The following is a 16372-nucleotide window of genomic DNA, read 5'->3' on the forward strand; positions in this document are numbered from 1 at the left end:
GAGAAAAAAAACCTCATTAACCACACTCCCCCACCCCAAACAACTTAACCAGACCTAGTGTTGCTGGACCTGTGTTGTCTTTTTCCCGGCTATGAAAATCCAGACACACCTTATATCAACATTACAATAGCGAAGAGTATAAGAGCGACAAGGATAAAATGTACACTTACTCACTGTACACCACTATTTCCCCTAAATTGAATGAGCGTCACAAATAAAATGTGACTGGAGCAAATTATGTCACTTGTAATGGCCACAGTAAAAATGCTGGTTTTAAAACGGCAATGTCTTGACCCGGCTCCTGTATATGTGTCCGGCCATTGCCGCTTTAAAACCGGCATTTTTATTGTGGTCATTACAAGTGACGTAATTTAATCCTGCCAAGATTTCCTAAAGTCGCATTTTAATTGTGCCGCTCATTCAACTTGGGGGGAAATAATGTTGGAAAACCAACCACACGCCTGCTGGACTAGGCTTGTACTAGCAAAATCAGCACTAGGCTTTACTAGCACTATAACAGGGAAAACCACAGCGTGGGTTCCCCTGTCCGTAATGTCAAACCATCCCCAAGCTGGTCAACATGGGACTGGATTCCTAATGGAGATCGGGCCCACAAAGAAAATGTGGTATAACCAGTCCAATGCTGAAAAGTACTAGGGCTCTTCACATACCCTGGTGCAGAAAGTTTGGGGTAATTGATTAAAATTAGAATAAAAAAAATCATTTTGTTTGTGGTGCACTATAGATACTAGCATACCAAAGCTGCCATTAAGTGTTTGGGCATGCTCGCGACTTTAGAAGATTTTTAGAACCAGCATATCTATGACTATCATTTCATGCTGGCACTTGGAGCACCATAAGTACCAGCTTGCCCTGTGACCCAGAGCCTACTGAAACCTGTTGTGTCCCAGGGAAAAATGTAAATAAAACACACTCACAGTTTAAAATATATGTATGTATTTGAAAAAAAACAGCCCTATACATCCCCTATTTATCCTCTTTACTGCTCATTCAGATTCAGCCTGGTAGACATGGTATCCTCTTCATCTATTATAGATCCATGGATCCTGAACTAAGCAAAACAAAAAACCACAATGCATAGTCTCTAAGAGCTCCTGATGCAAATGAGCTCTTAGCAGCATTTTAGTCCTATAACCCAGGGATACCCCACTGCTTGGGGGGCCCAGATGCGCCAAAAGTAGGTTGCAGAATTTGGAAACAGTGTTACAGTGGTATTTGTTCAATCAGAAGACTAAAACGTGTAAGCAATTTATTATTATAATGGGGTAAACTCACATATCTTTTATGTCTATCTTAAAACTGTGATTCTATTTTTACTATGCTCTCCACCTTCAGCAGCTAGACAACTTCTATCTCAGATTAGATTATTAAGACAGACATTGTAGGGTACCGTCCATTGAAAATGTCATTTATTGCTGTATAATTAGACCACTACTGAAAATATTTGCTTATCAATGAACACTGCCAGAATTAAACACAGTGCTAAATACTTGTACAGTACTATCTAGCACACTACATTAGTAGTGATCAGTGAATAGCAATGTCAGTTACTTCACAAGACATCATAACTGATATTCCCATACTTTGGAGTATTCAGTGTTAAGGTAACATTGGTAACTTTGGAGTTGCCGTTATTGCTTTGTTTTTTCTTTGCTTCTTTATTTTGTTATATTTTTCTTGTGTAATGTATAAGCTTGCAAAAGCAGGGTTCTCGCTACCCACTCTCTCACATCTGTTTCTGGTCTCATCTGTTTTGAAATAATTCTGTCATCTCCCAGCGGCGCACGCAGGGTAGACCCAAACCCCCCCCCTTTCACTAACTAAGTGCCCACCATAGTGGCACTGTCCCATACAGCAGCCGCGGTGCTGTTAAAGAAGCGTCCGCGGACACTTCTTTGACCGTGCTGTGGCTGCTGTATAGGACAGCGCTGCCGAAACGGAGCTGCTGCGCATGCACTCTCTCGCGGGTTTTTGTTTTTTTGTTTTTGTTTTTTTTTGGGGGGGGGGGTCAGAGGGGAAAACCCCACCCCCCCCCCAAAAAAAAAATCCTGCGTGCGCCCCTGTCTCCATATGCATAACCTGAATGTGGCAAGATGGCTGCCTCACCCTCCACCCTCTGTCTCACGTCTGTTTCTGGCTTTGTCCAATTTTTAACTAATTTGTTCCATATGTTTTTTATGCTTAACATGAGTGTTCCCAAGTGCCTCACCACTACATGTTCCTGTGCCCTCAAATTAACAATATAATGGTAAAACAGATAAACAGCAAACACATTATTTGATGCTAACTTCCTCCAGATTAAGCTGCAACAAAGGAACATGACTGCAACATAAATATATAAAGATGCAATATACCAGGGACAAACACTGGATTTCTACAGAACTACATCATAAATAAATAAAGATAAAGAGATAGATAGATAGATAGATAGATAGATATAATATCAAGGAAAAATACAGATTTTCTACAGGGGCGTTTTCCAAATGCATGATTTTGGAACAAAGCAAAAAAATAGAAAAAAAATAACAATAACGGTTGAGTCACAAAGTGACTTTTATTCAAATACTGTTGTCTCAAGACAAAATTGAGACTGATTGTATATTTAAAAGGATAAAAAGGTTTTTACACGCTATACAATAACATTTTATTACAGTGAAATTAACTGTATCCATCACATTGTGTGTTTTTCGGGTATGTTCTGTACTACAATTAATATGGAAGATTGAAAGATATATTTACCATAGATGCCAAAATTCTATATAATAACTGGAGTTCAAGCTGTGTCCACCATGTGGTTGATGCAGCTGCATTGACTGCAAGTAAACTTCTATTGTTTTAGAAACCTTAGAAAAATACTGTAAACATACAGTAACTCCACAAGCCAATTCAATTATAAATTAAGCTAATTGCATTAATTTAATATAATCTTCTCATACCCTAATGGTAAATTTTCACATTTCCATTCACATTTATTATTAGTTACTAAATAAAATATATACATAATTGATATAGCTTACAAAATACTCACATACATATGATTGGTTCACATTGCCAAGATTCACCATGCTATTGTAAACTCCTGCTCAATTATGGCAATTTTCTCCCCCCTGACATGCCTGACATCTGTGCTGAATGTGGTGTTATGACTAATCTTCCTCTACCGACGTCCCTCTTCAACTATACTTCTCTGCAAACTTTCCTTTGACTCCCCATTTCCTCCAGAATACAACTCAAGTTGCTTACCCCACTTATAAAACCATGTTTAATGCCTTCTCCTCCTATATCTCTGACCTTGTCAAGAAATAATCCCTACTTGCCCACTACGTTCTGTCAACGTCTTTCACTCTCATCATCACCTATTACCACGTCACACTCCCGCCTTTAGAACTTTGCTTGTGCGTCTCCACACATTTGGAACTTCTTGCCCTACCCAATCAAGCCTCATCCTAAGACAATTCCCTTCTCACTCTCAACCTGTTCCATTTACTCCACCTCCATTGTCTCTGTTTACTACCATAATCCTCTTAATGTCAACTGGTTTGGCCATTTCTACCTCCTGCCTCCTCACCCCCATTATGTTTCTTTTGTCCTAGTTGTTTCTTCTTATGTAGTTGCTTTCTCTATAGTTTTTTTGTATTGATTTCTACTGATTATATTGTTTGTCTTGTCACTTAAGCATCTGTGTTTTTTCTGGTTGTTTTTTGTTTATTGTGCGGTGCTGCAGATTCTGTGGCATCACATAAATAAATTAAGATGATGATGATAGTAAACTGCCACTCCGCAACACAAATTCAGCATAGCTTGTACATACAGGACTGGCAGATAGACAGAATAACAGACTCACACACAGGACTAGAAAGCAGGCTGGCAGGAGACAAAGATACCCAGGCAGGTTACATAGCATATGTAGAGCTCTTTCATAGAGATACTCTGGGCCTGAGACATATTGCATTGGAGGGGGTTGTAAATTTAAAATATGGGGACATATCTCTTTCTACTGGCATTTTTCCATCACTATTCAAGCATGCAGTGATTACTCTCATTTTTAAAAAACAGAATTCTGACCCTAACTCTCTTGTAAATTACCGCCCCATCTCCCAGCTCCCATGCCCCTCCAAGCTTCTCAAGAGAATTGCCTACACTCGCCTCACACACTTTCTTACAGCAAACAACCTATTGGATCCTTTTCAGTCAGGCTTTCGCTCTTAACACTCCACAGAGACTGCACTGACCAAAGTTGTCAATGATTTGATCACAGCAAAAAATAATAACCAATACTCTCTTCTAATTCTCCTGGATCTCTCTGCTGCATTTGACATTGTTGACCACTCTCTCCTCATACAAACGCTATAATCCCTAGGTCTTGAAGGCACTGTCCTATCCTGGTTCTCATCCTACCTATCTAATCGCTCTTTTAGTGTTAATTTCTCTGGATCCACCTCTGCTCCGCTTCCTTTATCAGTTGGAGTACCACAAGGCTCAGTCCTAGGTCCTCTGCTATTCTCTATTTACACCACTTCTCTTGGAAAACTAATAAGCTCCTTTGGATTTCAGTATCATCTCTATGCGGATGATACACAAGTTTATCTATCCTCTCCTGATCTTTCACCATCTGTGTTGTCTCGCGTTACTGACTGTCTTTCTGCCATTTCATCTTGGATGTTTTCTTGCCAACTCAAACTCAATCTCTCAAAAACTGAATTAATAATATTCCCACCCAAAAACCGAAGCTTCCTGCCTGACATTTCTATTTCTGTTGATAACATGACCATAAATCCCACCCCGCAAGCTCGTTGCCTAGGTGTAATCCTTGATTCACAACTGTCGTTTATTCCCCACATCAACTCTATATCTAAATCATGTTACATACACCTAAAGAACATTTCCAGAATACGCACATATCTGACACAAGACACCGCAAAAACATTAATTCATGCACTCATCATCTCCCGCATCGACTATTGCAATTCCCTCCTTACTGGTCTTCCCAAAGTCAGACTTGAACCCCTACAATCTATTTTGCACGCAGCGGCTAGATTGATTTTCCTTACAAACCGTTATTCCTCTGCTGAGCCACTCTGTCAGTCTCTACATTGGCTGCCTGTATTTCAACGAATCCAATATAAAATTCTTCTACTAACATAGAAGGCCATCAACAAAATTGCACCGACATACATTTCCTCACTTGTCTCGAAATATCTCCCTACTCGACACCTCCGTTCTGCACAAGATCTACGTCTCTCCTCCACTCTCATCACATCCTCCCATTCTCGGTTACAGGATTTTTTCCGGGCTGCACCCACTTTGTGGAATTCCCTCCCACGCACAGTAAGACTTTCCTCTAGTATTCAAACCTTCAAGCGTTCACTGAAAACCCACCTCTTCAGACAAGGTTATGATATTCCTCAACCATCATCTTAATTTCTCTAGATTACCCTATTACCATCCTCTACACTGCTAACGCAAGACAACAACCCTCTGACCAACATTGCCACACACACAGCACACTCAATACTTTTACCTTTGCAGTCTAGCTGGTCCATTGTGCAATATGATGTAGCACATGCCCTTGTGTTTCTAACTCCCATTGTCCCATAGATTGTAAGCTTTTGAGCAGGGTTCTCTTACCTCTCTGTCTGTATGTATTACCCAGTACTGTCTTATCAATGTTTGTTCCCCATTGTAAAGCGCTATGGAATTTGCTGGCGCTATATAAATAAATGTTGATGATGATGATGATATTTATATCTGGGGTAGGGCATGTCCTAAATTTTGGTGTAAAAATAAAGCTATCAAGTGTTTGTGTGATACACGACAAAACATCCAGGGCCTGAGTCATTAAGGCAAAAAAGGAGTAAATGTTCTCTGGGACAAACCATGTTACAATACAAGGGGTGCAAATTAGTTTATTATTTGCAAATAAGTTAAATACTGGCTGTTTTTTCATCTAACACACAAATACTTAATAGCTTTATTATTACACTGAAATTTAATGTCGATCTAGGACATGCCCTACCCCAACTATAAATCTGTCCCCACATTTGAAATTTACCTCCCCCTCCAATGCAACATGGTTTTGCCCAGGTGCAAATGTTACTCCTTTTTTATGCTTTGCTCTCCTTAATGGCTCAGGCCCCCAGTGTTTAATTTATGTGCAAAATTATAAACTAATTTGCACCATTTGCATTGTAACATGGCTTGTCCAGGAGAAGATTTACTCCTACTTGTCTTACTTTCCTTAATGACTCAAGCCCTCTATATTAATTTTTAGCACCCAGTAACAACTACAGAGGGTTGGTTTCTGGGCAACAGTAAACTCCCTCTTAGTGCACCACTGCATATTGCCTATTGTGAATTAAGCCCTACATTGACATTGTTAAAAGCTTAAATAATACCAAATTTGCAACAAAAATAACATTATAATAAATAGTATGTTTAAAGTAAATAATGAAATTTATTTTTAGAAAGTAAAATTGGATTCAGAAATTTAAATTTTGGACACAATATTGAAAGCACACAGTAGAACAAAAAGACAGTATTACCACTGCTATACTCTCAGCAGTTCTGGCCTTTTTTCATACAATTTTTTTAAAGTACTGTAAATACAGTTGTCATGGTGACTGCTATGCCTTGTACTATTTCTGTTAAATCCGTAAGTTTTCTTCCAAAACCAAAAGTTATTTTCTTTCATCATTTGTGCTCTTACGGGGTATGAATGCTGCTTAAAAATATAAACTCCAGTCTTAAAATTGTTGTAGTGATTTAGCTGAATCAATCATTTCAACCAATGTAAGAATTTTTGTTATTCGGAATTAACATTCTCCAGTATAGTATATTTGCTTGTACAATATATTATGTAGTCTAAAGCTGTAATTTCATATATACATTTTTATCTAATTGGTGTTGAAACCATAAATATACAAATATATACAAACAAGCTACTGTATTTGCATAAATAATTTATGCTGTTAAAGCACTGAAATGGACTGAATTTAAGACTTTAATTTACATGTGAATCTAGAGGATTTGTCCACACAATTAGCTTTTTATTGTTTAAGGGACTGGACAATTTTACACTTGAGTTTTCAATATTCTTGGACGTGGTCCAGTATGTTTCCAATCATCCTTAGGTTCCCATCTCATTTGTCAATCTATTACTATGTCTGTGTTTCTGTGTAAAACATATTTTTCACTATACTGTTCTGTTTGAATGTTCTTTCTAGCTTTCTTTTATGTGTTTATGTATCAATCCTTGTATGTGTTCTTGTAGATCTTTCTTACATGATGATGGCTGCCACTTCCTTCCAGAGTACTTCTCATTGTGCTGGTTGGTGACAGTGGAGATATCTTTCAAAGCACACTACAAAATGCATTTTTATGTTTAATATATGTGTTAATTTTTACTGAGCACCACTTTTTTATTAAATTATTCACTTCTTCGCCAAAGTGCAACATGAAGCCACAAAAGGGTTCCATTAGAAGCAAAGGATGAGACCCACACACCACCTGCTTTGAACTGGGGGACCATTTAAGTCTTTTTGGGGTGTAAAAATAACCATTTTCCCTCCACTATGTCTAAATATTCCCACCATGTGAGAACCTATGACCCGGCAACCATCATGCAGTATGGTTTAGTATAAAAATAGAGAGCGGCTTATACCACACAAAAACAAAAGTTTGATTTTAGGAAGGCTGACTTTGTAGAGATGGTACAGTGTGCAAGTGATTTTTGGCAGAGTGGAAGAACTTGAAAGTAGTGCAGATGAGGTGTGAAAAAATAAAAGTGCAATACTAAATGCAACAGACCTTTGTATCAAAAGGGTTAGAGAAAGCACAAGGAAAAGAAAGCTAGTTTGGTTTGCAAAAGAAGTAACAAGTATTGCGAGCGAAAAAAAAAGAGAATGAGAATATTGTTGAGGGAGACAAGGTAATAGCTATCATATTAATAATTATTTTGGCTCAGTGTTCAATACAGAAGGAGAGTGGAAGGGGTCACAATTAACTTGCAAGTATATTCATAAAATGAGTTAGATACAAGTACATTTAAGATCCTAACTGAACTTTTAAAACTGAAAGTAGATAAATCAATGGGTCCAGATGGGATACATCCCAGGTATTAAAGTAATTATATCGTTTTCAAATAAGTATTGCATAGGCGATTGTACTGTGTTTCTAATTCACAAAGTGATTTATTTTAGCAGATCTAAATAGTCAACAATTCAATACATTGTTAAATTATGATACAGTACAGTACAGCACAGCCAATACCAAAAAGATACATACGTACCGCGCTCTTATTGCATGCATTCGCTGCGCATCCACAGGACCCAATGGACAGTATATCTGCTTAGAATACTGTGTTAGCGTTGACTGAGGGCCGTGGGGGTGCAGCTATGATTATATACAGTACAGTGTTACACAGTGAACAATAGAGATGACGTAGCTTGCTTCTATAGGTCCAGACAAAGGATGGCTCCAGGAAAAACAGGTCATAGGCTGGAAAAGAGCATTTGTTGTCCCACTGCACAAAAGTGGAAGCAAGGAAGAGGCAAGCATCTACCAATCAGTGAGCCTTACATCAATAGTAGGGAAATTAATGTAAATACTCTGAAAAGAAAAAGTTGTAGAATATCTCAAATCCAGTAACTTACACGATCCCAATAGTATGGATTTACTGGAGGGAGATTGTGTCAAACAAATCTTATTGGCTTTTTTTAACTGGGCAACTATATTAGTAGCTTTTCTAGACTTTAGTAAGGATTTTGACACTGTCTAACATTGCGGACTGTTAAATAAACTTAAAATCTTGGGATTGGATTCTGAGATGGTTGAATGGATGAGATCTTGGTTGCAGGATAGAAAACCGAGAAATGAAGTAAATGGAGTGCATTCATCACAGGAGGGAAAGGTTACCAGTGGAGTACCCCAAGGATCCGTACTTGGGCCAGTGCTTTTTAATATCTTTATTGGTGACATTTCAAATGGTATTGAAGGGAAGTATGCCTGTTTGCAGATGACACAAAGATTTACAACTGGGTGAACACACCAGGAGTGGTAAAACAAATGATTGATGATCTAGGTAGACTAGAGGAATGGTCAAGAGCATGACAACTACAGTTTTATGCCCCCAAAAAATGCAAAATCATTCACTTGGATAACAAAAACCCAAACGTTGGCTGCTAATATGGAGGAGCAGTAGCCAACCATTACCTGTAAAGCTCAATCCCTTAGATTGTACGCTCCTCTGAGCAGGGCCATCTCTCCTCCTGTTTCCACCACTTCTAACTCTGCTCTCCAGCTACTTTGCCCTCCTCCTCGAGGGCCCTCCTCCCCCCTCTGGGGGTCTCCCTGTCTTCCGCGCCCTCCTTTTGGGCCCCGTCATTTGCGGATACTTCCCCCGCCCTCACTAGCTGTGCATTGAGCTTTCCTTAGTTACTGTGCTTTATGTTTACTGTACTGTGCTGTCTCACTTTGTATTGTAATTCGTTTTTGTCCCTGTACGGCGCCACGGACACCTTGTGGCGCCCTATAAATAAAAATTAATAATAATAATAATAATAATAATAATAATAAAAAGCTGCTAGAGTCTGCTACTTCTCCATGTCTGGGCACTTATGGCCCTTTCTCATTTTATTCTACGTTTATGAATCTTTGGGTGTTGGACTTTTTTATACTATATGACAGTTGTTGATAATTCCTAACATAGAACTCTTTGTACTGACCAGTGGCAAAATATGGTCCACTCATTGCAAAAATATTGTTTCTGTTGTCTAACAGAGTATATATACACTGTTGTTTATTCTTGCTACTGACCTGCCATAAATTACTTATTTTGTTGATCCTGCCCATTGTTCCCTCTTACATGTGTTTTTATTTTATGTATATTGGGGCAAATTTATATATTAGTTAAGGACAGGTAAAATATGGCATAATTTCTGTGAATATTTGTAAGTTCCATAAATACATCACATGGTGAGTTGTTTTATAAAGAGAATGACTATTTTGAAAGCAGTTAATGTGCATGGGATATAAAGAGATGTACAGATTCTTGAAAATAACAATGGATCAAGAGAAGAAAGGATTTAACTGTGAGCATTTTAAATTCAATTTAAACATTGAACTTTACTTAACACTGAATCAATTTAGACATGTCTGTAAATGCTGTGTAAATGTTGTGTAAACTGAGAAGCTATGCAGCTAGCATTTTGGTCAGAACAAGAATATTTGTTGTGCTATTAAAGATTAGCATTTAAATAATGTATTAGGCAAATAAAAAGATAATCATAAAAAAGAAGTACTTTGCAAGTCTACTAGCAAAAGTACTGAAAATGTTATTGTTTTTTGTTCATAGCTGTCATCCTTAGTTTTCTGCTAAAGGGAAAGACTGTTTCATAACAATTGGGAAAGCAGATAGTATGGATACATTGCTAAACTTTAAAAAGCAAGCAATGGGATGTGACAAGTTTGCTACAAGGACAATGTAATGGTTCATTAGATTATTCTATGAAAAGTCCAATATTTTCTACATTCTAGTCAATTTAAAATGCGACATAACTTTTTTTGCTAGTTTATGGAACTCAAAGCCATAATATTCCTTACACTAAAGGGTGAGATAACCAGTTAATAATATGTTATTATTGCCAATATAATATAGATTCAGTAAAGAAAGTATCATGCAGGTATAATATTTTCCAAACACATTTTAGCACCCAAAACCTAGGATTTTAAAAAATAAACCAGATATATCATGTCATTCTGCAATGGTTTCCAAAGAGAACCTTTCATCTGAAGATGTCCATTCATTAAAAAAAAACATTACTTAACTGATAATTGAATAAAATTGATTTGATTCTAACTGTAGATCTTTTCTCTAATTAGAGGGTGATTTAGTAAAACGCCCAGTGTTTGACAGCTTGATAGATCTGTGTTTGCCTCCATCCTGTCTGGTCAGTTCTGGGGGAGAAAAGACTGTGTTTTCAATTGTTTTACTTTTTCTACACCTTATTGCACAGGGTGGAGGAAAACTCAGATCGGATAAGCTGTCATAAGTTAAGTGTTTTTTTAAGTCATTCTTTTATCTTCATTGTTTTGATCTGCTGAACAACAGTGACAAAATGTAATAAACTTAGCAAAATGTATGAACCATGTAGGACTGCCCACTTTTAAGATTTAGAAAGAGCACAGCTTACTGAAATGGCACAAACTGGCACTTGCTAAAATCAAGTAAGCATACACAGCCAGGTCCAGAACACTGGATATACACTCTTACGCCGCTGTAAAAATTACATTTTACCAATTGCAGGGAAAGCTTCTTCAGAATTTTGGAAAAATTACTCCATTATTACATCTCTCGTCACCAAAAGTGTGTAGTGGGTCTTAAATAGACCCCTTTATGTGTATTCATGTAAATATCCAAATCTCTATGAAGAAATACCATCCATATTTTACAAATTTGCTTTGCTAATTTTATCTTAACAACTAAAATGGAAACAATGTCTCCTATGGATCTCATGTTAAGTTTAATGTAAATTGCGTTCTTGGCATATAATAAGCCTTTTTACAACTGAGCATGCACTCAAACCACTAGTTTCGGAACTAGTGCTTTGTATACTTGCACAAAAGTTAAAAATCATGTTATACACCAAAAAACACAATTTGCGTTCAACTTAACATGAACTCCTATGTGTAAATTAATAAATCAATACATATCAAGTTTTGTCTTTTCTACAGAATATTTTATTTTGTGTAAATGTTCCTATTTGAGCACCGGATGCATACACTGCGCACACCTCCATTTTCATGTACACATATGCAGACAATATACATAACTTTTTGCATGCTTGCAATAATCAAAATGTTACTTTAAATACTGTCTAATATAACATTTGTACCATATATATATATATATATATATATATATATATATATATATATTTATATATATAAATACAGTTGATACTTTTACTGCTAATAAAGTTGTAGTCTTAAGTAATAAGATAAGTGGACATAGGGTGTGTTATTTTCCCATGTCTCACATTTACATGTTTTAATCTTTTATCGACCTTGGTATATATGCCACCTCAGAGGACATGTTAAAATATGGACAATTTACAAGTTAAACGGGTCTGCCTTCATCTGAAAAGCCTTTAATGCACAGTTTTCACCCTTTAAGGTTTATTAGAATACATTTTTACCCAAACAAAATCTAGTTTTAGAACTTATGAGTAGAGTCACACTCACTACAGTCATGGCCAAAAGTTTTGAGAATGAAACAAATATTATTTTTCCCAAAGTCCCTCTTTGCCATGACAATGTACTTTATCCCAAAAGCAACATTTTCACTGCATTTCAGCCCTGCCACAAAAGGACCAGCTGACTTCAGGTCAGTGATTCTCTCGTTAACACAGGTAAGAGTGTTGATAAGGACAAGGCTGGAGATCACTTTGTCATGCTGATTGAGTTAGAATAACAGACTGGAAGCTTTAAAAGGAGGGTGGTGCTTAAAATCATTGTTCTTCCTCTGGTAAACAAGGTTACCTGCAAGGAAACATGTACAGTCATCATTGCTTTGCACAAAAAGGACTTCACAGGCAAGGATATTGCTACTAGTAGGATTGCACCTAAATCAACCATTTATCGAATCATCAAGAACTTCAAGAAGAGAGGTACAATAGCTGTGAAGTAGAGTTTAGGGTGCCCAAGAACATCCAGCAAGCACCAGGGCAGTCTCCTAAAGTTGATTCAGCTGTGGGATCGGGGGGACCACCAGTGCAGAGCTTGCTCAGCAAGCAGGTGTGAGTGCATCTGCATGCACAGTGAGGCAAAGACTTTTGGAGGATGGCTTGGTGTCAAGAAAGCCAGCAAAGAAGCCACTTCTCTTCAGGAGAAACATCAGGGACAGACTGATATTCTGAAAAATGTACAGGGATTAGACAGCTGAAATGGGGAAAGTCATTTTCTCTGATGAATCCCCTTTCAGATTGTTTGGGGCATCTGGAAAAATACTTGTCTAGAGAAGTAGAGAAGAAAAGATGAGCGCTACAATCAGTCCTGTTTAATGCCAACAGTAAAGCATCCTGAGACCATTCATATGTGGAGTTGCTTCTCAGCCAAGGGAGTGGGCTCACTCACAATTTTGCCTAAGAACACAGCTATGAATAAAGAATGGTACCAAAACATCCTCCAAGAGCAACTTCTCCCAACCATCCAAGAACCATTTGTAGACATTATGAGCATCTTGCCATAAGGCAAAAGTGATAACTAAGTGGCTTGGGGATCAAAGCATCGAAATTTTGAGTCCATGGCCAGGAAACTTCCCAGGCCTTAATCCCATTGAAAACGTGTGGTCAATCCTCAACAGGCGGTTGGACAAACAAAAACTCAAAAATTCTGACAAACTCCAAGCATTGATTATGCATGAATGGGTGGCCATCAGTCATTATGTGGCCCAGAAGTTGATTGATAGCATGCCAGGGCCAATTTCAGAGGTCTTCAAAAAGAAGGGTCAACACTGCAAATATTAACTTGTTTCATAAACTTAATGTAATTGTCAATAAAACTTTTTGACACTTATGAAATGCTTATAATTTTACTTCAGTATACCATACCAATATCTAACAATAAGGTGTAAAAACACTGAAGCAGCAAACTTTATGAAAACCAATACTTGTGTCACTCTCAAAACTTTTGGGAGAGAAAGAAAGATGTACTTTATAACTTAATTAAATTAAGTTATAAAGTACATTTTTTCACCTTGGTACAACCATGTTGCACTGCAGTGGTAGCAAAGTATACAGAAAGATTCTGAGGTGGGGTGGGGTTCCTAGCCAACTTTAAATTGCAGTGTGTAAATGAGCTGACCAGTATTTGTGTACTACAAGCAAAGCAAGAATGTTCCATACATGCAAAGAAAAATTGCATTTGCACCTCTTGCATTCCAACAGGTACAAATTTACAGCCTGCAATTTCATTAATGCCTTACTCTAAATAAGACACAATATCCTTAGTATATGTTACATTTATTTTATACCATTTTCTTTAATCATAATATTAGTGTAACTTACAGAGCAATATATAGTAAAAACCCAAGGGGAGGGTGTGGCTTGTCCAAAGTAAATAAATGGACACAGACATTAAAATCGTAGAAATAAACTTAATGCTCCTTTCATATGTGCTATATGCACCCAGTATAACTGTTTTCTTTCTAACCATTTCTTTGTGGGTATCACCAATAACAATGAAAAAATAAACATTTTGCAAGGAGTAGCATAGTATAATTGCATTCATTTGTATGCTAGCAATCGAATGTTGGTAAATAAAAATATAGTACCTTGGCAGTAGAATAGCAAGTGAAGACTATTACATATAATATTTGATGGTTGTTGCTCTTAATAAACTATGCTTCTATGGTGGAAATATATTCTGATCTTCATTTTCTTTTAGTGCTGTACTATGTAAACATTTTTTTATGAAAAGATGTTCATCATCTCAGGTCACTGTGAACCCCAAACTGCCACTTTTCTCTAACTGGGTGGTTGACTGCACATAAAGATCTTTAATTCACACATATTATATCACTGAAGTGGGGTCAGAGCCGCTTTCACTCCTAATGTGCTTGCTGTCCAGGAGAAAAATATAAATTTGATTTGTGCTCTGCTCTGCTGAACATATGGTATTTAGATCAGAATCTGGCAGAGTATTTGAAGCAGTGCTATGTTACAAAGCATTTGATGTATTATTGAATCATTATTGCTTTTTCTTGTATTTGCCAGTTGCAGCACAGACTTGCCACAATAGTCCTGAACAATTTGTATTATTTATAAAGTACCAACAGATAGATAGATAGATAGATAGATAGATAGATGGATGTAATCAGAGGGGAAGAACAAAAAATTACATGTCCCGATAGTAAAATTTGGGCAGAAGGGGAAACAAAAGTAGTTCATCCTCCAGTTGATATAAAGGTGTGGTTGACTGTGCTCCCTTGTTATGTAGTGTAGGAAATAGATGTTTAAAGGAGAAGGGTAAATGTGACCCCCTACACCAGTGATGAGCAAACTACGGCCCGCGGGCCAGATCCGGTTCACTTAGTTCTATCCGGCCCGCCAATATTTTAAACAATTTCATTAAAATATGCATAAAATTATTAGGGCTGACCCTGTGTGTCAGAACCTTCATTTTTATGCCTTCCCAGCTATTTCCTCCATTACACTTCATCCTCTTTCCTAAAAAGACACTTCGTATGTCAATCACTCAAACACCTGCCCGCCCTCTAATGGCTGAAAGTCATGTGAGAAGAGATGGGCTGGGCCATATAGTAAAGCGGATTTCGATTGGCTGCTGTGTTGTCAGTTAGTGGCTCACCAGAAAGACGGATCTGCAACAACCTGCTGAAATAAGTGCTGTGTCTGTACGATCGCTGCACTTATAGAGGTAACACTGCTATATAACACCCTCCCATCCCATTCAAAACATTTGTATAATATATTTCGATATTTGAGTTTTTTAATAAATTATATTGGCCCGCCTAAAGTTTTTCTTTTTTATTTGCCCCGCTCCTGAAAAAGTTTGCCCATCACTACCCTATACCTTCAAAAGGAAAACAATGACACAAAAAACTAATTGGCGCTTGATGAATGTACACATGCAAATGACTAAAGTATGAGATATGAATCGCAAATTATGGCAAACATTTTTTAAAATAAAATAAAATTTTCTTTCATGTCGAGGGAAGTGGAATAAGGGGTGTGTGGATAGCGAGGATTAGGGTACCTCTATACTCAAACACAATATAGATAAGATTGTGATCATAGTTTATTAAACACATACATCAGCATATAGCTAAAATCAGTGTATGTCCGGGCCAGAACCGGGCTAATGGTACAGAGCTGGTGAAGATAGAAAACCTCACAGCAGAAAAAAAAAACACTTTATATGTCTCTATACAGAAGCCTCTGTATTAAACTGCTTATAAGCATAATGGTAATATCAATAGTCTTGTACCAATCATGATTGGTTCAAAAAGTCCGATAATCCATCATGATAGGCAGTAAAAAGAGTCAATGGTATGTACTGCTAGTAAAGAAGTCTGTTTGAAATATATGTATTGAACAAGAAAGATTGTCTCCTTAGGGAAATAATTCTTAATATCCTGCAGTAAATCAGTCAATCAATGTCCATGTTCTTGTCCCAAACTCAAAGGTAAATCCAAACGAGAGTTCATGAATAACAGCAGAGTTTATTAGTGGCTTCTGCTCCACTTTTTTGAGTATGGATGAGGGTTGGCACACGTGCAGTAAAGCCCCAATTGGACATCATAGTGACAAAACAAACCACTCTTCTCTGAGCATTA

This window comes from Mixophyes fleayi, chromosome 9 (assembly GCF_038048845.1).
Source record: "Mixophyes fleayi isolate aMixFle1 chromosome 9, aMixFle1.hap1, whole genome shotgun sequence".
Taxonomy (NCBI): Eukaryota; Metazoa; Chordata; class Amphibia; order Anura; family Limnodynastidae; genus Mixophyes; species Mixophyes fleayi.